The sequence below is a fragment of the Cygnus olor genome, chromosome 1 (assembly GCF_009769625.2).
Source record: "Cygnus olor isolate bCygOlo1 chromosome 1, bCygOlo1.pri.v2, whole genome shotgun sequence".
Taxonomy (NCBI): domain Eukaryota; kingdom Metazoa; phylum Chordata; class Aves; order Anseriformes; family Anatidae; genus Cygnus; species Cygnus olor.
Window position 1 is genome coordinate 173,625,699 of NC_049169.1, and position 26,147 is coordinate 173,651,845.

The 26,147-nt window shown below is 37.6% G+C and overlaps 1 long non-coding RNA gene across 2 annotated transcripts in view; it reads left to right on the forward strand.

The window, feature by feature from the left end:
- Nucleotides 1-26,147, forward strand: part of LOC121061656 — a 58,701-nt gene that overhangs the window by 17,525 nt on the left and 15,029 nt on the right. Inside the window, exons 1-2 of one of the 2 annotated variants that reach the window (XR_005815205.1) lie at nucleotides 1,183-1,258; nucleotides 1,499-1,584. This is a non-coding gene — a long non-coding RNA (uncharacterized LOC121061656). Of the gene's footprint in view, nucleotides 1-1,182; nucleotides 1,259-1,498; nucleotides 1,585-26,147 lie in introns of those variants that run through there. The other variant, XR_005815204.1, reaches the window with a different exon arrangement.

Consider the following 26,147-nt stretch of genomic DNA (forward strand, 5'->3'; position numbering starts at 1 on the left):
GCTAGGAACATTATTTTTCTTTTGCAAATCATTCAGGCACTTCAGTCCATGCTGGGCTGGCACAACAACTAACAATGTCACCAAAAACAAAAACAAAAAACAACAACAACAAACAAACAAACAAACAAACAAGACACTTCAATTTCTTGTACATCACACAAAATGATGCCGTTAAGCAGGCAGAGACAGGAAGGAAGATGTTCAGCCCTTACAATTTTTATTAATGGCAATGCAAAGCATATTGCTGGAGATACATAAGAACAGGTTTACTTTCTGAAGGAGCCAAATCCTTCTCAGTTGTCTCTAGGTGACAACCTATCTATCCCAATAATCATTGTAAATGGTTCTCCTGATCTCCCTCATCTTACTCTGAATTTTAAGTATATTTTTATGAATGGTTAAATACCTCTACTCTTCATCCCATTAGTGTAAGGGTCTCGTCCAAGACCAACTGAAAGTGGCAAAAAGGCATTCACTAATTTAAGTAGTCTTCAGTTCTGGCACTAAAAAATGTCCTACTGGCTTTGCTTTTCGAAGTCAGACAAATGAAAAATAATTTTATGCTGTTCTATCAAAAATAAATAGCAATTGTTTTCTCAGGTCTTTTTCTCAGCAGTTCCCATTGATGCAGGCTATACCAAGCTTTGGAACGTGACATTCTTTTATTGTCTTGTTCCTGTGGAAGAAAAATCCAAATCATTGTTTTGTTTTGTTTTGGGGGCTCATTGGTATTTAAAACGAACTCCCAATGTCTTGCAAGGTACAATTGTACTCATAAGTATAGTACTGGGCAATAAATAAGAAAGATTAAGCATTCTGTAGCCAGGTTGTAGTGGAACAACAACAAAAAGAGAGCCTGCTGCATTCTTTCTAAGCAAACAAAAAGCATAATTGGAAAAAATCATTTTTATGTTCTCTTACATTAGATGGGACCACTGAGTGAAACATCCACTGATGAATTACTCCTCTAATCTGTAGAGGAAAAACAGCTACTGGCAAATTAAAGAGTCCTGGAACAGAGCCATGAGAACTAAATGGCTAAAAATGAAAACAGGCAAACATTTGAAGAGTATTCTACAGAACACAGATCTTTCAACACCTCCCCCTTTTCCATGGCTAATTCATTGTCATGGAAACTGAATTTATCAAAATGTTCTTGTTCACTCCTAGTGACCCAGTGAGCCAACTTACAGAGTTGGTGAAAGGTAACGCAGGCTGAAGCAATTTTTACAAATGATATGCAGCAGTTCATAAATCGGTAAATTTTGAATGGTACCATTGTGTTTCCTGGATAGTTTCCTCTAGTCTCAAAAGACTCTTTGTCTGCAAGCTAGAGGTGTCTGAAACCCTTACTAATAAGTTAGAATGGGAGGCATGTCTGAGTTTAGCTCCTTTCTTACCCTCTGCTCTCCTTTAATTTGTTTTTCTTCTTACCCCATGACTTTATGCTAAAATCCTGTTATTCGTGTCTTTTATTTACTTCATGCATTCTCTACAGCATTTTCCTTTGCTGATCTGTAGCCCAAGGATGCAAAAATCCTTCATCAACTCATCGCAAACATCTCTCCTTATCTGTTGCTGAAGGTAGGTGTTGACTATCAATACACAATGACTAGTGTATGCAGTCAGCTTTGCCAAATCTGAAATAACCCTGGAACTCCAGGTGCTTTCATCCTTTCTCAGAACATGGGAACATGGGGTTGCTTGTATCTCTTCATCACACAGGAAAATTGTCCTATAATTATTTTGAAGTCTTTTTTTTTTTTTTTTTTTTTTTTTTTTTACACCTTACATTTCACTGCCAAATTCCGTCAAGGCTGATTTTTACTTTATGTTACCAATTAGTGACTTGTTGTCATGGAAACCACACTTCACATGATTCTTGAACTTAAATGGCTGAATGTGATCTTACAGTAGCCCTTCCTTCTTTAGCCTTAGTGGTTAAAGTCTTGCTTTTTGTCTGTGTGTGTCATCTTGATTATAGAATCACATAAAATATCTATAAACACACAAAATAATAGCAGAGAGCTACATCAATTAAAATTGAGTATTCAGTAATTCATTCTTTAATTAAAGCTCTTCCTTTTCCTATTGCTGTAACCTTTCAAGTGTTAAAGCAGAATCAGAGCTAATCATTTCTGTGAAATATATTTTCTAATTTGAAGGTTGTGAGATAATAATAAACAAAAAAATCTGGATTTCAAATACTTATGCTTTTCATGTTTAATGCAAAAAATGAAAACAAGAACAGTTTAGAGATTTTTTTTTCAGGATAAGTCCATGCTTAAGGTTATAGATAGACTATATTTATATGTATTTATATACAAAGAAAGGGAGGCAGTCAATTCAGCTTTTTGTCGGTAAATAGATGAAGTGATGACTCAGGACATAAAAGTCAAATGATATGACAGTATATTGTGAATAATAGGCATGTTTGAATTTAGTCATCCAGTAAATATGTTTGTATCTGTGAATCATAATTTTAAAACTTTACTCCAGAGGCTACATTTTTCAATAGGAAACACACTGAAGGATTACTTGACTATTGTTTTTTTGTTTGTTTGTTTTTGTTTTTGTTGTTGCATTTTTTTTTTCATGAGTGATATCTCAACCATTTAGAAACATTCCAGTTAAAGCTGCATCATTAGGATCCATTTACACAGATTTTTTGTGTTGTGTTGGTAAAATGGTAGTGGCAGACTAAGATGAAGTAGACTAGTATAAATATATGTGTAGAGTTTCCTGTTCCAGAATAAGAATAATTCTTTGGATTTGGTTAATTCACTTCCAACCTATCTGGAAATTTTTATATGTATGTATACACATACATACATATACATATATGCATATAAATATATATGCATATCTGCATATATATGCACATGCATATATACATATTTTTATGTTTATATATATACATACATATATATATACACATCATTTAGAAAAAGTTATATAAGCCAGAGTTATGCAAATGTAACTACAGTGTTTTAAATTCACACTTTGAATTTAATTGTCTAGATAAATAGTCCATGTAGTTGTATGTTCATGTTTCTCTCTATGACTCTTGAAAATTTTTTAATGTCCTGAAAACAATGAGTTCAAGGTATTTACACTCATAGGAAATGATAAGAATCAACCCTGGGCATGTGGCATTATACAAGTCACTCTAAAGAATACTAACAAGTAGAGACAGTGATTTTTGTAGACTTTTTCGATGCATGGAACACGAGAAGACTCAGTCTTGAAAGGACACTGAACTTTTAATTAAACTTTCCAAAAGACTGTTTCGCATATTAGAACTAAACTGATATATGGGTTAACGTATCTATCAGAGAGAACTGGAGTTTAAAGGCACGATAAGATAATTCTTCCCTGAGGTAACACAACTGAATTTGATGTTATTTTCTCCTGTCTCTCCTCCCATGTATTGGAGACTCATTAATTGGACTCATTAACTTTACACAGTAAAGAAGGCTGTTTGCTTTCAATGATACAAAGGCAAATATGGTGTGATTTCAGCAAGCAGTTCTTAAGTTGGATACAAAGAAGCAATTTAGAAGTGTTTTAAAGGAAAAAAATCCACTTATTTATCCAGTATGCTATATTAATATCAAACTTTTGATTGAATTTTTTTTTTTTAAGAGAAGAAAAAAAGAGATAAAACACTCAATTTCCTCCTGTATTCTTATACTTGTAGTAGTAAAGCTATGTGCCAGAAGTTAATCTAGTTATGAAATTTATCATATTTACTATGTTTTTATTAAGCATTAAGAGAATAGGTAAAATTTTCACTATTTGTCTTATGTTTCTGTGCTAACTTTAGTCCTAGGAAATCAAAACAATTATTCTGAAAACCATGTAGAAAGCAGTATGAGACCAGAATTTGCCTTGTGTTATGATACTCTGAATTCTAGTTTATTAAACTAAGAATGATATTTCAAATGACACTTCAAATGTATGTTTTCAGTGATAAATTATCCTAAAGTTTCTTAAGTGTACAGTCTAAAACTGCAAATGTAGCATAAATAACTGTCCTAATCATATAGTAGCTACAGCACAAACAAAATCTTTCTTGAAAATTTCCAGTGCAAGTTGATGTACTTTTTATCATTGTAAAAAGTTGCATTAAATTAACATTTCTTATCCATTGTACTCTGGATTTGTTTTCACAAATATGTGAAATTTAATATTTTACTTCATTAAAAATTCAGAGAGGGAAGAGGATCAACTTACTAATTAAAGTTTATGATGGAGTGAAATATTTGAACTTGCATAAACATTCCCCATAACTACTGCCATTATTACAGCAATTTCAAAGAAAATATTATGAAAATGAAAACTAGTATTCTCCAATATACACACTTAAGCAAACAAATACTCCTTAGAATCAGATGTAAGTGGAATTTCAAAATAAGAAGCTATAAACCAACTGATATTCTTCACTGCATGTGATTTCTTTGGGGTATAATTTCACTCTTGTAATCTGTTTAACATTTTTGTACTTCGAAAGAGAATAGAATATGACAGGTTCTTTGACAGTTTGTTAACACAAATTAACCTCATTTATGGGAAAACTGGCTGTGTGTGAACATCTAGTTTTGCAGTGCTTTCTAAGACAATCTTTAAATTGTTGTCTTTCTGGGAAAGATGCTTCCTAAAATTTCAGCATTCTGCTCAGTAATAACACTTATAGCATATATTTTATGATGGACTTGCATATGGATGATCTTATAATATATGCAAAAGAAAAGATGGAAAAGAGATTTACTTGATTTTTTTTTCAAGCTAATTGATATTCTTAGCCTTGCACCTGTAAAACATCATTGCTTGCATTGGGGTAAAAAAGAGGGGTATTTGGCAATGGTTTACTCTTTAATTCATAAAGAAATCACTCAAATGAAGTTTTATAACAAATATTTCATGATAGGAGTTAATCACATAGAAATAATGTTAGCTTAAGGGAAATCCATAAGATTATATTTGTTTCTTTATTTCTATCAGGTGTGACAAATGTATAAATGATTGTCCTCCAAAAACAAGGAGAAGAATAAAGAAGAATCTGATGTTAGTGTATTTCCCTTACAAATTGTTGATAACCATAAGTGTGAGACTTTTCTTATTTTCTTATTTTTCATCTTGATTATGACTTTAAATTCTTTCATAACTAGTTGATGGGTAAGATATAAGTAGAGTGAGGATGATGAGAAATATTTGTTAAATAAAATCAAGCTCCAGTGGACTTTATAAATACATTTATAAATGAAAGGATACAATAGCAGCATTTACATTCTGAAAGCATTTATATTCCTCTTTTCAGTTTAATACATATTCTTGAATACATTTTTAAGAAATCTAAATAACAGAAGTAAGAAAAGTTATTTAATAAATGTGTTACCTCATGAGGCTGTAAACCAGAAAACCTTGGCTTTGTCTTTAAATAACAATTATTTTGTTCTGTAGAACTCCTGATGATGAAGAAAGGACTGAAGAATTTTCGTTTGGGGTGCAAATGGCTTTTTCTAACATGAACTTTGGAATGAAAAAGCAATATCTTCAATGAGAAATATTTCTTTTGTGGGGTTACTAAATAAATACATAAAATTATTCTTTACCTCTCTCAGCCTGGATTGAAATTTTCACTTTAGGCTACCTTTTCTGAAAGTCTGTGCCATCAGTTGTGTTTGTTCTGGATGACCTACGTTTATGGTAGTAAAACCTTTAATGTATAATCACATCATCATATTTTCTGTAAGTGCCACACATTAGAAATAAACTATTTTAGGTGCATTTCAAAGCATTAAAGCATGTTTATGGATTATCTCTTGAACTGTTGATATGGATTTAGATCCCTTGGTTGCCGTAGGTCCAAATGTGAGCAGGTTTCAGAGGAAGCCTTTGAAACTTCTAAATATAGCTTTAAAGAGTTTCTCTATATCTGAAATGTCATGACATTAACATCTAGTATCTTGGGATACTCCAAAGTTAGAAATTGGGAAACTGATCCTTTCCAGTAGCATAAAACTCTAATTTCTAGCCTTACATGTCATCTAAGAAATGGACTTAACTTCTGACATTTCAGATGTAAAAAGAGTTTTGCGAGTCCTGCTCATCCTGTATACTAGGAAGTCATGTGTTCTGAGAAAAAAAAAAAGAAGTATGGATTTAAAAAGAGAAAGTAATGCCTCCCTGTTAATTTTAATTTAAAATAAGTAAATAAAAAATTCCTTACTGTTTCTCTACAAGTGTTCTGTAGTTCAGCATTTTATAGAAAGGTGGACCATGTCATAAAGCTGAGATAATTTATCACAAAGATATACAATTTATCATATAATCAACTATATTTATGAAAAGTGGACACACTTATGTAGTTCTGTGTGAAACTGAAGTTTGAAGACGCAAACATATATGAGCAGAGAAAGGAGATTTTACTTGCTGCTATTAAGGAGAAAGTTCAATTCAAGGGAAAAATACAGATATAGTATGTGCTTAGCTTTTCTTTGACCCAGTGCTCATCAGTGGTGATTGTCTATTCTGGGCTTTTTTGTTTGTGAGGCTGAATCTGTAATTAAATGTAGATATGAATATGAAAAGAAATTTTCTATCTCAGTTCTCTTTAGAAAAGCATTTTTGTTGAGCTGGATGACAAATCAGTGTCTGAAGTTGTATGTCATGGTCAGACTACTTTTCCATTTAGGGCCTATTGCACAGTGACTGAAAAATGGTAGAGTGGTTCAGCTCCATTTGCTGAATAACCTGAAGGTCCTTAGGGGAAAAGGGGAAAAATCTACTGTGTCTCAGAGAGTGCTGGATTTAACCTGAATTCTAGGCATGCAAGAAGAATATTCCTCTTACTTGCAATACCTTGTCTTAAGCCTGGTTTGACTAGTGTGATGGGAATATCAGATGTCTTCCCAGAGTAACATTTTGCAATACAACAAAAATAATATATTTTTATTTGTGTTTGTATGAGAAATTGTATATATGTTTGTGAGCTGGATCAGTAATGCTCTTTGATATCGTACATGCCAGTTTATAGAAGAGAATTTGTTTTCTTAACCTTAAATTCAAGAATTTTGAACTTGCCAAATTCCTTATTTTTTTTTTCTGTCTAGATACATTGGAAAGACCTTGTTTTTAAAATGTGAAAAATTCACAGCATTCTGAAAATCATATATTGTATGATATAGAAAGAACTTAGACAACCAGATTCTATAGCTTATTTTAAAACATGCAGTACAAAATAACTTCAGAAATTTATCCACCAAATTGCATTTTTGTTTATACCAGTTTTATTTTTTCTTACATACTATCTCTCAGAAATATATATTATGTGTAAATATATATATATGTAACAAATAATGCGCTGAAGGTGTAGATACAGATACATTATTGATTCCTGTAATGTACAATAGTTTCAATAAAATTTATAATCTAATATAGGTCTAATTGTATGTATAGGAAAACAGGACTTTTAATCATCTTATGGCCTAAGTGCTGTGTTTGAATCATGCCTGACTTACTGATAATAAAAATGGTTAGCACTAACATTGATGACTGAGGAAAGACTAATAGTTACATAGTGGAAAAAGTGGAACAGTTAGAGACTGAAAATTCAAAAAATATTTGAATTTATGTAACTGATAAGCGCTTGCTAAATAGTGAAAGCATGCCTGGTTCAATATAATTCAGATGTCAGTTGTTTTATTTTCTTTTTTTACATTTTCTCTCTTTTTTTTTTTTTTTTTCCTGTACTTTCTAATTTTGTATTGTGTACTTTCTAAATGTGAGGTTCTAAACCAGTTATTCTTAGTCATCTGGCTATCAAAGAAGGCTCTTAGAAAGATAAGAATGGATAAAATTGGATAGATTTTTTTCCTCCAGCTTTTCCTTCTCTCTAGCAGATGTTGACCATGATCTGAAGTGAATTTTATCCCTAAAGTAGCTTTATACAGCAATTCTGAAGTAACCTTCAGGTGTTGAGTTCATTGTTAACAATTATAAACTGTATTTTCACATTATCTATCATGGCTTATCATGAAGAATCCCCATTATTCTCTCTAGCCAATTCAATAGCCCTGACAATGCTGTAGTAGTGGTTATGTGTGTTTGCATGTAATTGGGGCACTGCAACATCCTTCACTGATATTTTCCGTTCCTGGGAGGCTATACATAGAGAGAAGATTGATCAAATGGACTCCTACAGGGGTGGCATTGCTGCAGGCTGGTCATTTAGGGTCGCCAACCAAAAACAAAATTGAGACAAATAAAATAAAAAAAAAGCACTGAATGGTATCCAGAGGCAGGAAAAAAAAAAAAAAAAGTCAGTCCATTCTTTTGTTATAGCTGTGCTTCAAGCATCAATGCTTGTAGGAAACTCAAAAGTGGCCCTAGGATGAAGCTCTGTAATTGGAGGCAAGCAAGGCACAGATGCTAGCTTTTATTAAATATCAACAGAATTTAACAGTGCCAACAGTCCAGTGCTGAAGAAATAAGGATGGGAAGGAAATTCCTTCCCTGGGCTAATTTCATGCTTACTGTCCTTCGGACCTACTTATAAGATCTGTCATTATACTCTGCATCCTTGACAAAGTCAGGCTATCTAAAATACCTGGATAGCTTTATGCACCTGAGTCATGTATAAATAACCTCTTGCTCATGAGATGCTATAGGCTATCCTGCCTAGCTCCCAGCTGTTGTTACTGAAGGCTGCAATTCCGTTGCATTCCCGTATGATATCTGTCAACCCTGCATATACATCTTGACTTCCCTGGAGTATCTCAAAAGTCATTAGACACTGATGTTCAGGCAACTGAATACTTCCCAAAATATTAAGTGGATTCCTTAAGTGGAGGAAGGCATATACCAGAGACACTGCTAACACCATGCAGTAAAACATTCCTTGCTACTATCTTTTTCTCAAATTTAAATTATGAAGTCTTATAGAAAGAGAAAATATATTGGGTCAGACTTCTCTGTTTATTAACACCTTGTTGCCTCTTTTTTTTTGTTTGTTTGTTTGTTTTGTTTTGTTTTGTTCATTTGCTTGCTTTTAATGAAAAGGAAGTAGTTAATTTGATATAAAGAGGAATATTCTTAGTAGTTGGTATGGTATGGCTTCATCCAGCTGGAGAATGGACTCATTAAGGCTATTAACATTGGGAGATTTACTGCAGCTCTTTGGACTTCTCTGAGTTTGAGAATATCTACAATATGAGATTTCAGGTGCCCTGCCCCTTCACAGCATTCCCTCAGAATGGAAAAAACAGAGTCATTTAGAAGTGCCTTGAAGCACTAGAAGAAGCCTTCACTCTAGAAGAAGCCTTGTTTGTTTAGGTTATATCTCTCCCCAGATTATTTGAATAATGTTGTGTTGTGCAGATCGTTGTTTAAGATCATAGAGGAAAGAATGTTATACGCAGCTTGTTTACATTGTCTACTACAGCAAATTATGATACTGAATTGAAAATTTAGCTGGTTTCAACTTCTGTTATGTTGTGTCGTGTTTGTCGCTGCACCCACACAGTATTCTGTTTCCTCAGATTGGTCATGTACAAACTGTCTTTATGATCTGGAATGCCACCCTGAAATGGCTTCCAGGAGTCGCTACCAAAGGCAACTGCCAAGCTGAAAGATATTCAGAGCTAACAGTACCCTCTTTTCCTCCTTTACCTCCCCTGCAATCCCCCATACTGCTACAGGAAATGTTAACTGTATAGATGATCTCAGGAGAGTTGCTTTCTTTGCAATATTCATGCCAAAAGACAGCACTATTTTTGCCAGAAGTTCTCTTTTATGACATCTACAGATCAGCATAAAGTATCCTGCAAAATTAATTGAATTCTTCAATAATTGTTTTAAAGCCAAATGCCATGCAGAGCCTTAAGATATATATGCATTTTCAAATGTCTCTGTAGCCTGATTTGGGCCATTTACCTCTTGAAATCTCAACTTAAAGCTGAGTGCATTAATGAAACTCTGAGTCAAGGTACATTCCTTCTTTCTTCTTTTCTTTTCTTTTCTTTTCCTTTCCTTTCCTTTCCTTTCCTTTCCTTTCCTTTCCTTTCCTTTCCTTTCCTTTCCTTCCCTTTCCTTCCCTTTCCTTCCCTTTCCCTTTCCCTTTCCCTTTCTCCTTTCCCCTTTCCTTTCCTTTCCTTTCCTTTCCTTTCCTTTCCTTTCCTTTCCTTTCCTTTCTCCTTTCCTTTCCTTTCCTTTCTGCTCCTTTCCTTTCCTTTCCTTTCCTTTCCTTTCCTTTCCTTTTCCTTTCCTTTCCTTTCCTTTCCTTTTCTTTCCTTTCCTTTCCTTTTCCTTTCCTTTCCTTTACGCTCCTTTCCTCCTTTCCTTTCCTTTCCTTTCCTTTTTTCCTTTCCTTTTCCTTTCCTTTCCTTTCCTTTACGCTCCTTTCCTTTCCTTCCTTTCCTTTCCTTTCTTTCCTTTCTTCCTTTCCTTCCTTTCCTTTCCTTTCCTTTCCCTTTCCTTTCCTTTACGCTCCTTTCCTTTACGCTCCTTTCCTTTACGCTCCTTTCCTTTCCTTTCCTTTCCTTTCCTTTCCTTTCCTTTCCTTTCCTTTCCTTTCCTCCTCTCCTCTCCTCTCCTCTGCTCTCCTCTCCTTTCCTCTCCTCTCCTCTCCCTCTCCTCCTCCTCTCTCCTCTCCTCTCCTCTCCTCTCCTCTCCTCTCCTCTCCTCTCCTCTAGTCTCCTCTCCTCTCCTCTAGTCTCCTCTCCTCTCCTCTCCTCTCCTCTCCTCTCCTCTCCTCTCCTCTCCTCTCCTCTTCCCTTCCCTTCCCTTCCCTTCCCTTCCCTTCCCTTCCCTTCCCTTCCCTTCCCTTCCCTTCCCTTCCCTTCCCTTCCCTTCCCTTCCCTTCCCTTCCCTTCCCTTCCCTTCCCTTCCCTTCCCTTCCCTTCCCTTCCCTTCTTCTCTTTTCTTTTGCCTTGCCTTGCCTTGCCATGACTTTGTTTTCTGCTACTGAGGACATGTTTCTTAGGTTTACGTGATTTATCCACCTGTTGGTGACAATATGAGCAAGGACGGGGAAATAACTGTGGGCATAAAGAGGAAGAATTATGTCAACGAAGATTAAGAGGAAGTATACAGACACAAAAAAATCAGCTTAATAGTTGCAGGAGATTTAACAGAGCAACGAGATCAGAGTTTCATTTTCGAAAGCTGTCTAAACAGTGGACAATATACTCCTTTGCAATGTACTGCACTGGTTCCTGCTCACAGGTTCTTTGATTCCTCCAAACTGGGGGTCTACTGTCATGGATGCTGTGCTAAAATTAAGGAATGAACTCACTGTACTGCCACTTAGTATAAAAAATGGGCACCTGTATCTCCTCATACAGGAAATAGAGGTGAGTTTGGTCAAACCAACTGGGATCAGTGAAGATACAAAAGGAGGACATCGTGGCACTGAGAGGATTGTAGGGCCAAGCTCTGACTGCCACACAAAATCAACAGGTGTTTTCCTTCAATGATAAAGTTTAAAGTAGATCTAAGATGTTAAAGTTGATTAAAAATTAAAAAATTATGACTATATAACACCCACAAAGAATTCAGATGTAAAATATCAGTAGTTATTGGCTACATTTACATGGATAAGTAATTGAACATGCTGACATTTACATCTGTTATAAATGAAGTCTGGAGTTTTAGCTTTGGACTGCTTTAAGCATGGTTCCCTAGGCTGAACATCCCTGCTGTGATTATGATAGGTCACTGATTCACACCTTTATGTTCCTGTCAAGACATGAGTGCATACATGAAGTGGCACTTTATGTTTAGATTCTGGTTAAAGAAATCAATTTTGCAATGACTGAAACTACTAAGGGCTGAATCCTATGTGATTTCTTGTAGACAAAAGCAATAAATACAACCATTGTTTAATGCCAAATAAATGCATAAAAAATCACAAATCTGATGTCAATAACAATAGAGTTTATTCTTCATAAATCAAAAGGTACGTCTAATTGTAACTCCAACTTCAGTGAATTTATTCCTAATTATACTTGAACAAATGAAAAGCCAGTCTATCTTCATTTGAAGACATTGATCACTAAGGCTAAGAATGACACCATCTATTCAGTTGTCCCCCACATGCCTATTGTACTTGAAACAGTAAGATACATACATACAAGCTTTAACTGGTGTAAACAATTTTTTAAAGTTTTCATGCATTCATCAATTTGTATGTATGCATACTTAAAAAAATATTATTAGTTAATTAAATTATTAATCTAATACAAAACCTGTGATATGTGATGTTAGTACTGTTAAGTCATATGCGTTGCCGAACAGTAAGTGGTAATATATTTTTATTCTTTTTATTTATTAATTTAACAATTTTGTTTTCGAATGTAGTATATTTCTCATATTTTGCATACTAGATCCTCTTTTATTATGTAATTTCCCCCTCCTATTTAAAGCACCACTAATTCACCTCAGTGCAGCAATAATGAGTAACTGGGAAGGAGTTTGGAAGGAGAGAGAGGGATAGAAAGCTATTGAAGTAAATGAAGCATTACCCATGACTGCTGCACACACCAGTGTCTGTTCCTGTACTAGCATCATTTTCCCTGTTCTGCACATTAGAAAGATAACTCATTTCCCAGAGCATTCCATGCTCAAGGGCAATAGCTACCTTCACCACAGAGAGAATTAGCACTGGGTGGTATAATTTTGGAAATATGTAGCAATTACTTGCAGTAGAAACTCAACTCTCAGAATCCCTTAATGAAGAATGACAAAAAGCTGAGTTCAGAGATGGTGGCCCAGAGCTGCTAGGTTCACTGTTCTACACTGCTAGTTCACAGAATCCCCATGCAAATCATCTTCCCTTTTCTGTTTTGCCTCCTCCTTTCCACCTGTCTTTATGACCTGATCAAATTAGCATTTCAGCTGTATTACCCTATTTGTCCTTTGCACTGTGTTTAGTTATGATTGCATTTGGGTCATTTTTCGACTTATAACAACAACAACAACAAAATGTTTAAACGAACTACGTTATATTGTTCCCTTAGATAAGCTCACAGTCTTTCTTGTTTTTCTTGGAAGTTCCTAGGATACTTGCCTCTGGTTTATTTTATTGGTTTCTCTGTAATACACAATTAAAATTTGTTTTAATTTGAAAGTCAAGGATGTATAAGAGAGATGTGTAAGTTTAAACTGTTGCAACTAACCATGTATTTATTCACATATTCATGCTGTTGAGGGTAGCGGTATTAGATAGCTCACATTTGGGATTGTGCTGTTTGTGATAAACTCAATCAAAAAGATAAGGTTAACCTTCTAAATACATGAACTCTCTAACAGCATTCATTTCCAAACTGACTCCCAGCAAATCTTAACACTAAGGATGATGCCTCAGCCTCTGTATGTTTCACTTTTACATTTACAAAAATAATTTTGACAGAAAAAGAGTGTTTGAAGCAATGTCTGAAAAATACTGAGGATAAATATCTACACTGTTTTGAATGTATTCTTGCTTGATACTAAAGCTTTTCTTTCTGAAGGGATCTTGGAGACTCTTGTGTTTGAAACACTCATGATTAGAAACGATATCATAAGCACACTGGTGTCTCAGAAATACAAAATTCATTGAGAATGGAAAGATTATGGGATATGGGACTTTTCACAGAACCCACCAGCAAGATGTTAGTTCTTGAACTGATTAAACTGAGGCTGGAATAACATTAGAATGTTTGTTAACTCAACAACTAACTTAGCATACATTGGTCATGATGTTTAGAAGCTGTATTTTCTAACTGAACATTTTCAAAGGTATGATGAACCTGGCATTAAGATGAGAAGATGGGTCCATCTTCTTTGCACCCACCCTTCAGGTATTTATGCATATTGATAAGATCCCCCTGTTCCTTCTCTTCTCCAAGCTGAACAGTCCCACCTCTCAGCTTCTCCTCAGGCAAGAGAACCTCTAGTCCTTTAAATATTTTTGTGGCCTTTTGATGGACTCACTTCACAACATCCATGTCTCCTCTGCATTGGAAAGCTCAGGACTGGCCATAGCACATCTCAAAAGGGCTAAGTAGTGGGGAAGGATCACCTCCCTTAACCTGCTGGCAACACTCTTCCTCTTGCAGTCCAGGAAGCTGTTGGCCTTCTTTGCTGCAAAGTGACATCGATAGTCACTTGGTGGTCAAATGTTTGTCTGCCAGGACCCCCAGGTCTTTCTCTGCAAACCTGCTTCTTAGACAGTTGGGCACCAGTTTATACTGGTGCATGGGGTTATTTCTCCCACAGTGTTTGACTTGGCATTTCACTTTGTTGAATTACATGAAACTCTAACCATTTTTCCAGCCTGTTGAGGTTCCTCCAAATCACAACTATCTGGAGTATGAAGGCTTCATCCCAACTCTGTATAGACTGCAAACTTGCTGTGAAGGTACTATGTCCAGTCATCCAGGTTATTAATAAAAATGTTAAACATTGTTGGCCCCAGTATTGAGCCTTGGGGCTCACCACTAGTGATTGACCTTCAGCTGGATTTCACATCACTAATTACAACCATCTAAGTCCAGTGGTTCAGACAGTTTTCAATCCATATTACTGTCTACTTATCCACAGACAGTCTCGAAGGCCTTACTAAAATCTGAACAAAAACCAGCCACTTCTCTTCCTTTAACCACTGAGCCAGTCATTTTGTTGTGGAAGGCTATGAGGTTCATGAGCAATGACTTCCCATTTATAAATCCATGTTGACTATTCCAGTGACCTTCTTTCCCTTTATGTGTTTGGAAAATGTTTCCAGGTTTATATACTCCCCCACCTTCCCATTGACTGAGGTAGGCTGACTGAACTGTAGTTGTCTGGATCTCACTTCTTGCCTTTATTTAAGTTAAGGGTGTCATTTGTCTTCACAGAATGCTTAAGTTTTGGAAGAGACCTCTGGCGGTCATCAGGTCCAACCCCTCTGCTCAAGTAGGGATACCTAGAGGAGGTTGCCCAAGCTCCAAGTCCTCAGAAACTTCTTTTGATCATGATGACCTTTCAAAGATGATTGAGAGTGGCTTCACAATGACATCAGACAGCTCCCTCAGCACTTATAGGTACATCCTATCAGACCCCAGGGATTTGTGCATGTCTAGTTCATTTAAATGCTCTGTAACCTGATCCTTCTCCATTGTGGGTAGGTATTCCTTGTTCTGAACTTTTGCACTGGTCTCAGAGATCTGTGATCTCTGTAAGATCATAACCTTGCAACTGTGCACAGATCTCCAATTCCTCTTGTTTGTTTCCCCATACTTCATGCCTGAATGTAGAACCCCCAAAGATGGGCTGCCAGTCTTACTGATTTCCCAGAAAAGGTACAAGATCACACCCCATTGTGCACTCCTGTGAACATTTCCTTATTTGTAAGCATATGCTTAACATTGGTTTCCTTCAGTCGTGTATTGCTGATTATTTATTATCTCTTGTACACATGATCTGTTGTCCTTTGTTTACCACCCCAATCTACCACATCCTCACATGATTGTTACTTATCATCCCCCTCTCGTGTCATTCTCAGTTTAAAGATATCCTCACTAGGTTTTCAAGCCTGTTGGTGAAGATGCTACTTCCCCACATAGTCAGATGGATCCCACCTCTTCCTAGCAGAATGTGATCCTTAAAGAAGATCCCATGTTTGCAAAAGCTGAGTTTCTGTTGTCAGCTTTCCAACACTAGCTTTTCAATTAGTTGTTAATGCACAGGATTGTTCTCCTCTTCCTCAAGCCTTTCTTCCTCACCAGTAAGACTGAGGAGAATACTGCCTAGGTATCTCTACCTTCCATCCTCACACCCAGTGCAGTCAGCCCATGCAGCCACACTCAGTATGATCTAGGTAGCAGATCATGGCAGCATGCCCATTTGGTGACACTCTGGAAAAGTAGCATGGAGTGATGGTCTGAGGGATGGACAAGCCTTGGCAGCCTCTCCACAATGTCTCAGATCCAAGCATCTGGCAAAGAGCAAATATCCCAAGGTAGCAAGCCAGACAAGCAGATAGGGCCTCTGTTACCTGCAGCTAGAGGTCTTCCGTTGCTTTTATTCACCCCTTCTTCCTAGTGCTGCTGTGTGAGTCAAACTTAGCTAGCTCAGAATCTTTGATGGACACAGCCTTCTGTCTGCTGCCAAGGCACTGATCCTATTCTTTAGTTACAGGTTTGTAGGTGGAACAGGAGTACCAGAAATTGTGAGGTTTGAGGCTTTGCCATCCTGGAAATCTCCATTTCCCAACTCAATATGCACAGGCTCTCCCTGCCCCTCCCTCAGTACAGCTGGGGGCTCAGGCTCATGTATCCTGCAGGCTCTCAGAGAAGATACATCCATTCTCTTTCTTACCATTCCTGATGCTGGACAGCCTGTTGACCTTCTCCCGCAGCTCCCCTGCTTGGCGACACAGATTCTCTCTGGTGTTCATGTCCTGAAGGCAAGAAGTCCATTGTCCCTGGCCACAGAATCATCAAGAGATCCCAGGAAACCCTGAAGTCATAGTAGTTGCTCCAGTGGGTGTTGGGGACTGTGCTCTGTGGCATGTCATTACTGCTACCGAGGAGGTGTACACTACTCAGCAGAATTTCCCTCTCACTTCACAAACTGTTGTCCCTGTGAGATCCATGCTAGGGACAGCATTTATACCAGAACCTTTCCAACACTTGCTGAAATGTTGCTAGCCCTCCCTAATCAGAAGACAGCTGGAACAAAGGCTCAGTGTACACTTTGGTCAAGTTTCTGCAGAAACTGCAAGCCACCTTCTAAGGAGGAGTCTCTGAAATTAATAAAACCATCCTGAATAGCAACAAAAGTCACATAGTTTTAGCCCATGACAGACTAATATAAATATGAAAGAGAGAACAAGAATTAAGAATTGTTACTGCTTTAGGAAGGCCAATGACATTTCTTTAGCATTGCTAATCAAAAGTGGTTGGGCCATGATGTTAGCACACTAATATTTATGATGTTTGTAACTTTTGTTTTAATTTTGAAAGCTTACTGTCTTTTCATTTTCTATGACTTATTGTCTTACATAAGAGTAACCTTCCAAAAACCATTTATAAAAACTAGATTTTGAATCCTGTTAAATAATGCTAATTTGGTGTTCTCTCTTATACTAATGCTTTGCCAGCATTTTAATGTTTGTGGAGCAAATGAAGAATTTCTAAACAGTGCCAGAGAGGCATCATGTTAATTCTTTGAGAGGGAAAAGCCTTACAATTTTAGTATGCCTCAAGCACCACTGGTTTATGATAAGGTCTTTGTAAAAATGTAATAAAGATGATGGCTTAGTTAAAATACTATCAATATACTTGGTTAGGAAATGAAAACCTCAGTCTTCCATGCATTGTATTCAAACGAGTGAATCTTACTATTCTCCCTTTAAGAATTTCAAGGTATACCTGCCAAATCAGTTATGATGATTTTATTTTCGGTATCAGTATGTTTGAATATAGAAATATTGCTGGAATTAAGAGTCAGCCCTCTCTGAAAGAGTCCTGTTCTGAGAGGAGGATGAATATATATTGGGATGAAGAAATACCATTGCAGATATATTTTCAAATTCAAGTGCAAATACAAATGCCCATATTCATAAAAAATCATGCAAAATAATATTCTACTAAATGTCTTCATGCTTTGTGAAGGGAATCAATAATATGCAAACCCGAACAGATTATTAAATAAATAACTAGATAAGAATAATTTAAAATACTTTTTGCAGATTTTGTGATCCATCATGTGTTCTTTTTTTATTAGTTTCAGCAAAAGCTGCTAAAGGTATGTGGCACTAATATAAAGCAGGCAGTGCAGTTTACTTTCCAGTGTCTGCTTTTGACTGCAATAGGCCACCTGAAGCATATGCAGGTAAGTAGGTGCATAGGGAAAACAAGGATGTATTTGACTGTCCAGGAAAGGGGAGTTCAATTATCTTTTTCTGGATCTCTCATCATATGTTTAAAATATGGTTGTAAAGTAATTTGATCAAAGCTGAGCAACAGCATGCTAGCAGCACTGTAACAGCAGCTTTAGATATAGCAGTATGTTATGTATCATAATTTTTTCTTCCCACTAAAACCTAATGGAATGGCATAGCTTTGTATCCCTTATGATAAGGCCTTGTACGCATTCTGTATGACAATGTGTATTTTAAGTGTGCTGACCATTCAAGGCTGGACATTATATATATATACTTGTTGTGGTTTAGCCCGGCTGGCAGCTAAACACCACACAGCCGTTCGCTCACCCTCCCCCCTCCCTCTCTGGGATGGGGGAGAGAAACGGGAAAGTGAAGCCTGTGAGTTGAGATAAAGACAGTTTATTAAGACAGGATAATAATAATAATAATAATAATAATAATAATAATAATAATAATAAAGTGTACGAAACAAGTGATGCAAAATGCAATTGCTCACCACCCGTTGACCGATGCCCAGCCTATCCCCGAGCAGCCGGCCACCCCCACGCCAGCTAACCACCCCTATATATTGTTCAGCATGACGTCAAATGGTATGGAATACCCCTTTGGCCAGTTTGGGTCAGCTGTCCTGGGTCTGTCCCCTCCCAGCTCCTGCTGCATCCCTAGCCTGCTCGCTAGCAGGACAGAGCGAGAAGCTGAAAAGTCCTTGGCTTGGTGTAAGCACTGCTCTACAACAATTAAAACATCAGCATGTTGAGTTCTTTGATGAGCTCTTTTCATCCTAATCCAAAACATAGCACCCTACCAGCTACTAGGAGGAAAATTAACTCTGTCCTAACTGAAACCAGGACAGATATCCACCCCTTATTCCATACCATTTATGTCATGCTCAGGTTACACTCTTTCCAATACCTTCTAATTAATCACCATTTTCATCTATGATATATAGCAATCATGGTAGTGATGACATACAGTATTATATAATAATTAACATAATACATTTCAACTCATGGGCTATTCTCACCCAGTATTAGGTCCCCTTGAGGTACACACCGGACCTCCCCATTCTTTTGCATTACCCACCAAGTGCATCCAGGTCCCTGAGCAAAAGCAATCCCACGAATGGGCTTGCCTTTTCCTGAGGCAGGAGTAGCCCAGACTGTCTTACCCAGCATGTTTCTTACGTGCACTACAGGAACTTTATCCCCTTCTACAGTGCGTAACAGGTTTGATTGGGCAGGTCCAGCTCGGTTGGCAGATCCTCTAGTATTGACTAACCAGGTGGCCTTTGCCAAATGTGTATCCCAATTTTTGAATGTCCCAGCACCCATTGCTTTCAGTGTAGTCTTTAACAGTCCATTGTATCGTTCAACTTTCCCGGAGGCTGGTGCATGATAGGGGATGTGATACACCCACTCAATACCATGTTCTTTGGCCCAAGTGTCTATATTGGCCCAAGTGTCTATAAGGTTGTTTCGGAAATGAGTCCCATTGTTTGACTCAATTCTTTCTGGGGTGCCATGTTGCCATAGGACTTGCTTTTCAAGGCCCAGGATAGTGTTCCGGGCGGTGGCATGGGGCACAGGATATGTTTCCAGCCATCCGGTGGTTGCTTCCACCATTGTAAGCACGTGGCGCTTGCTGTTGCGGGTTTGGGGGAGTGTGATGTAATCAATCTGCCAGGCCTCTCCATATTTGCCTCTCCATATCCATATATCCCACTCCTGATATAACTAAAACATTGCTAAGGACTTTTATAGATTTTGTCATGCCTCTGTGGAATAATTGCCTGAGGTGACTTGGAAATTAAACTGATATCCACATTTTAAAGAAAAGGTACAGCATTGAAGAAGCTTCCAGGGTGGAGTGTAGCTGAACTACTTAGAAGTTCCCTAGGCCTCCAACCTTAGATATTAATCACACTAGGGGAACTTGGTGTGCTGACTCTAAGAGGAACAGTACGGAGTGTGGAGAGAAGTGTAGATACCGCAGCGAGGCTCTGTGATAAGATGGGAACTTGATTGTTCTTGTGCACACCGAGACTGATAAGCTGCACATTTGCTACCCTGAGCCAACAATCTGCCATGTTTTTTACAAAATGCTGTAATTTAGTGAACTTCGCTCATTATAGTTTCATTATAATACCAAAACACACCTCCTTTCCAAAAGCTACCTGCCTCCAAGATGCGACCACCCCTCACTGAGCATGTGCTCTGAATTTCTGTGAGCCTATACCTTTAAATGAAAGTGAGAAAACTTTGCACCAATTGTAACAAAGATATGCATGACTAGAGTCACTCAAGCTCCACCTAAAAGATAGAAAATAATATAAATTGGCTTCAAGGGAGAGGGGATATTAGGTAAGATATCATTGTGACTTCTGGGATCAGTCAACAGGATGAGTTTCTCTTCTCCCCCCTCCCTGCCCCCCCATTGGGAGGCCTCTGGGTAAGATTTGTACACTTGGTTTTGCCAGGTGTCTCCATGGAAAACTTAGAAATCTCTATAGTCTTTATACCTTTTAACATGTTTATAGCCAGGCTGTGTTACTCATACTTTTAGTATTTGAATGTGCTTTGCAGACAGTGAATTTATCACCGGCAATCCAAAGAACCTGTGTACCTGTTGCTTTAATAAATTGCACTGCTCATTAAATCTAGCCGTGATGGTTCTCACTGAATGCAACCAAACTCAAGTGTGGCTGTGGTAGTTCATGGAACGTGACTAGATTGAGGGTGTATTACGTTATTTGTGAATCTGTAATCCTGATAGTTCAGTACCTGGAACACGACCAGACTTATAATGGCTAATCTTGCATACCCTTAATGCAACAGCCTCCCTATAATATTTTTTAAAGTCACTTAAGCTGTCAGTTACAATATGAGTTGCTGGTATCCTGATGTTTTCCATGATGATGTTGGCTCACTGTCATTTATTAAGTCTTCAGTCAGATATTGAACCTGGATGTTATGTTACTAACAGTTCCACTGGCTCCTACAAACGTTGCTATTATCTTCGTGACTTCTCTGGTGACATACCTTTGACCTTCTATTTGTTGGGTATATTATAATGATTCTGCTACTGTGAGGTAACCACTACTGCAAGTCTTCAGATATTGTCAGGTATAATGTTTTTCCAGATGACAATGGGGACAGTATTTTTCTGTGACAAGATAACAATTTTATTTTTTCTCCTTTTATTCAAGGACTTTCTGTGAACCAGAATGACAAAATTAACATCTGAAGAGCTGGCTTTTTTTTTTTTTTTAATGTCCCATTAATCTTTGTGAGATGAATACTTGACAGAATCTGAAGACAGTATGTTAAAACAGAGATGGTTATAATATTAAAATAAAATCTATTCAAAAAGTATTGCTTTTTAAAAATATATGTGCAGACATATATGAAGAAAGCAAGTACAATTAGGTCCATTTTATATACAGTGAAACAGATTAGAGAATGAGACCTGCTGAAATTTGTGCATGAAATTAAGTAAAAAGTTTAAGATCATAAAATCATAGAATAATTAGGTCAGAAAAGACCCTTAAGATCATCAAGTCCAACCATCCACCTAACTACAAGTCTGCCACTAAACCATGTCCCTCAATGCCACATCTCTTAAATACTTCCAGAGATGGTGATTCCACCACTTTCTTGGGCAGCCTGTTCCAAATGGTTAACCACTCTCTCCATGAAGAAATTCTTCCTGATATCCGATCTAAACCTCCCATGGTGCAACTTGAGGTCATTGCCTCATGTCCTATCATTTTTCACCTGAGAAAAGAGAGCAACACCCTCCTTGCTGCAACCTCTTTACAGGTAGTAGTAAAGATCAATGAGGTCACCCCTCAGCCCCCTTTTCTCCAGACTAAACAGCCCCAATTCCCTTATCCACTCCTCATGTCTTATTTTCTATTCCCTTCATCAGCTTTGCTGCTCTTTTCTGCACATTCTTGAGCAACTTTCTACCTTTTTCTACTTGAAATTCAGTACTTCAAAGGATTAGACTCTACTCTTAGCAATAATTTGTGCTATACCACCCCTTCCTGTTGTAGCTAGATACGGCTAGTTTTAATATTTCTTCTCTGTTTGTCATCTAGGAAAGCTCAATGAGCACAAAGTAGCAATCAATTAAAAGTAAATAGGTATCTTTGACAGCTTAAAAGAGTCCCAGAGAGGATGACAGGAAAATGGTACAAGACAATAAATAATTTATATCTGGAGAAAATTAATCAAGAACCCCCAATTCCCTCCGTCCCCACACACAGGTGCTCAATTACAGTACCTCTAAGAAGAGGCAGGAGACCATTAACCAAACATCTGTGACATAAATGAATTTAACTATTAGGGAAGAAAGTACTGAAACATCTAAACACACTGAAGTAACCAAACCAAATTACAATCCAGTGTACATTTACTTTATACAATGCCTTTCATTATATCATTTCCCAGAACTCTTCATGTAATTAAATACAAACGCTATAGACTATAAGTGAAATACAGCAGTAGGAGAGAGATTTTCTAATGGAGGCAGAGTATTGAATCATAAGCTAATTCACAGAAGTGAAAAAAAAAATAGAAAAGCTGAGATAGAGGAAGTTAGTAAGCTAGGCCTTAGCACTGGAGTATTAAAATGAATGGAAGTTACTGCATTCTCTTCAGTGGAAGAAGTATAACTCTGTAGGGTAATGAGTTGTTTGCCAAAGGCACTGGAAGCATTGATGGAGAAGGGTAAAGACAAAGATAAGGACAGTGTCTGGTCAGAAGAGGGAACAGGAAGAGGAGAAAAGAGATACATGGGGTCCCAAAAGTATTTTGGAAACACTTGCCTGTCTCATTATTGGTTTTCTTCATTTTGATGCCTGCATAATGCAGATGAAATAAGTCATCTGAATTAGCAGACCAGTTTAAAGCACAGAAGGGACACAACAAGACAGCTTAAAATAATTCCTAAAATGACTGTTGATTCATATACATGTATACATATACATATGTATATGATTCATATACATATGTATATGACTAGTCCTTTCTATTCCAATTGTACTTCCACTGTTTTACAACGAAGTAGTGTGTGAATCCATCTGGAACATTTCTTGTGACTTTTGAGACTCCCGGGGCTAATTCAGTGCATTGCTCATCTGGTTGCTTCACTGTTGAAACATAGTGTGGCAGCTACTCCTGCTATTGAAGAAGATTTCTGTTTGACTCCTGACAAATCACGTAGGTAAGAGGTTACATAACATAGTTCAATCTATTCACCTACTTTTATTTTTATTTTTTGAATTGACTAATCAATATGGTAGTCATACCTGCAGGTTTTTATAATAAATTTTGTCTTTATATAGACATACATATATATATAACAAATTAAATTCAAAGCTCATTTCTTATTACCTTACCATGGAGGACATCTATGATTCTACTTCAGTATTATTTTGGGGAGGTTCTTCAGAAATGCTCACATAAGACTCAGTGATCTGCCATTTTTGCTTTGCATTGACTCTTCTCTGGCCAAAATAATTTCTCCTACTCCTTTTTTATTTTTTTATTTATTTATTTTTACTCAGTAAATGCATATAGGCGGACAATTTGCTTGTCTGGTGAAGAATAAGTTTTTAAAATTTCTTTCTAAGGATCCCTGAATTTATTTATTTATTTTTTTCTCATTACATGTTATAGAACAATTATTTTGCTCTTATTCAAAATCAGACTTCAGCTTTTGTCATCTTAACCTTACCATTATTGTACCGATATAGTCATAAGATTTATTTCTACTCTATTCAGTTTATGAATCTCACTAATAGATTCATTTGAACCAAAAGGGATTATGACCTGTAGCTGATGAAGGTACAAGGCCTGATTGCTTATTATTTGAAACAAATAATAGTGAATTAAAATAAAAAAATAAATAAAAAAATAAAAAAAGGAAAAGAAAGATATAAACAATGATTAGAACATGCTATTTTTGCAGGACATGGATGACCATCCAGGATGCTATTCAGTAGCGCACAGGTCTTCTACATCTATATGCAGACAAATATTAGCAGTCTTTCTTTCTCTTTTTCTTTCTCTTTCTTTTTCTTTCTCTTTCTTTCTTTCTTTCTTTCTTTCTTTCTTTCTTTCTTTCTTTCTTTCTTTCTTTCTTTCTTTCTTTCTTTTTCTTTCTCTTTCTTTCTCTTTCTTTCTTTCTTTCTTTCTTTCTTTCTTTCTTTTTCTGCCTTCCTTTCTGCCTTCCTTTCTGCCTTCCTTTCTTTCTGCCTTCCTTTCATGCACTTTCACTAGTTTTGTGATTACTTTCTACAGGCATTTTTTACTTCTTTTATTTACAAGTAGAACTTTAGTACATAGCTGTCCCCATATCTCCTTTATTCTTCAGCATAATTTATTTGCTTAAACCTCATTCAGCAAATTTGCTGATGACACCAAGCTGTGCGGTGCGGTCAATGCACTGGAGGGAAGGAAAGCCATCCAGACAGACCTCAACATGGTTGAGAGGTGGGCCTGTGCGAACCTCGTGAAGTTCAACAAGGACAAGTGCAAGGTACTTCCTCTGTTCCTGGGCAATCCAGGCTGCTTCTCTATCTCAGGATTGAGAGCAGCCCTGATGGGAAGGACCTGGGGGTGCTGGTTGATGAGAAGCTCAACATGAGCTCAAGGCTCATGTATGTGTATGTTTTGTTGGATTAAAAACTAGCTGGGTGGCAGGACCCAAAGAGTTGTGGTGAATGGAGTTAAATCCAGTTGGAGGCTGGTCACTAGGGGTGTTCACCAGGTCTTAGTACTGGGGCCAGTTCTCTTCGATACCTTTATCGATGATCTGGATGAGAGGATCAAGTGCACCCTCAGTAAGTTTGCTGATGACACCAAGTTGGGCAGGAGTGTTTATCTGCTTGAGGATAGAAGCGCTCTTCAGAGGCATCTGGATAAGCTGGACCAATGGGCTGAGGCCAACTGTATGAGGTTCAGTGAGGCTAAGTGCTGGGTCCTGCACTTGGAGCACAACAACCCCATGCAATGTTACAGGCTGGGGGAGGAGTGGATGGAAAGCTGCCTAGCGGAAAGGGACCTGGGGGTACTGGTTGATAGCTGGCTGAATATGAGCCAGCAGTGTGCTTAGGTGGCCAAGAAGGCCAACAGCATCTTGGCTTGTATCAGAAATAATGTGGCCAGCAGGATTAGGGAAGTGATTGTCCCCTTGTACTCAGCTCTAGTGAGGCCACACCTCGAATACTATATTCAGTTTTGGGTCCCTCACTACAAGAAGGACATCAAGGTGCTGGAGCATGTCCAAAGAAGGGCAGCAAAGTTAGTGAAGGGTATAGAGAACAAGTCTTATGAGGAGTGGCTGAGGGAGCTGGCATTGTTTAGCTTGTAGAAAAGAAGGCTCAGGGGAGACCTTATTATGTTTTACAATTATCTTAAAGGAGGTTGTATTGAGGTGGGGATCAGGTTTTTCTTCCAAGCACCAAATGATATGACAAGAGAAAATGGCTTTAAGTTGCACCAGGGGAGGTTAGGTTGGATATTAAGAGAAATTTCTAAACTGAAAGGGTTGTGCTGCATTGGAATAGGCTGCCCAGGGAAGTGGTCAAGTCACCATCCCTGGAGGTCTTCAAGAAACTAGATAAATGTTTGGACTTATCAGTACTAGGTTAAAGGTTGGACTAGATGATCTTAGAGGTCTTTTCCAACCTGAATGATTCTATGATTCTATGTGCGCTTGTAGCCCAGAAAGCCAATCACATCCTGTGCTGAATCAAAAGGAGCCTGGCCAGCAGGTCAAGGGAGGTGATCCTCCCCCTCTACACTGCACATGTGAGACCCTACCTGGAGTACTGCACTCAGCTCTGGGGCCCCCAGCACAAGAAGGACATGGTCATATTAGAAAGAATCCAGAGGAGGGCCATGAGGATGATCAGAGGGCTGGAACAGCTCCCCTATGAAGACAGGCTGAGGGAGTTGAGGTTGTTCAGCCTGGAGAAGAGAAGGCTCCAGGGAGACATTATAGAGGCCTTCTAGTACATAAAGAGGGCTTACAGCAAAGCAGGAGAGGGACTCTTTTTCAGGGAGTGTAGTACTAGGACAAGGAGTAATAGCTTTAAATTAAACGAGGATAGATTTAGAGTAGATACTAGGAAGAAATTATTTGCTATGAGGATGGTGAGGCACTGGACCAGGTTGCCCAGAGGAGTTGTGGATGCCCCATCCCTGGAAGTGTTCCTGTAGCTCTGTGT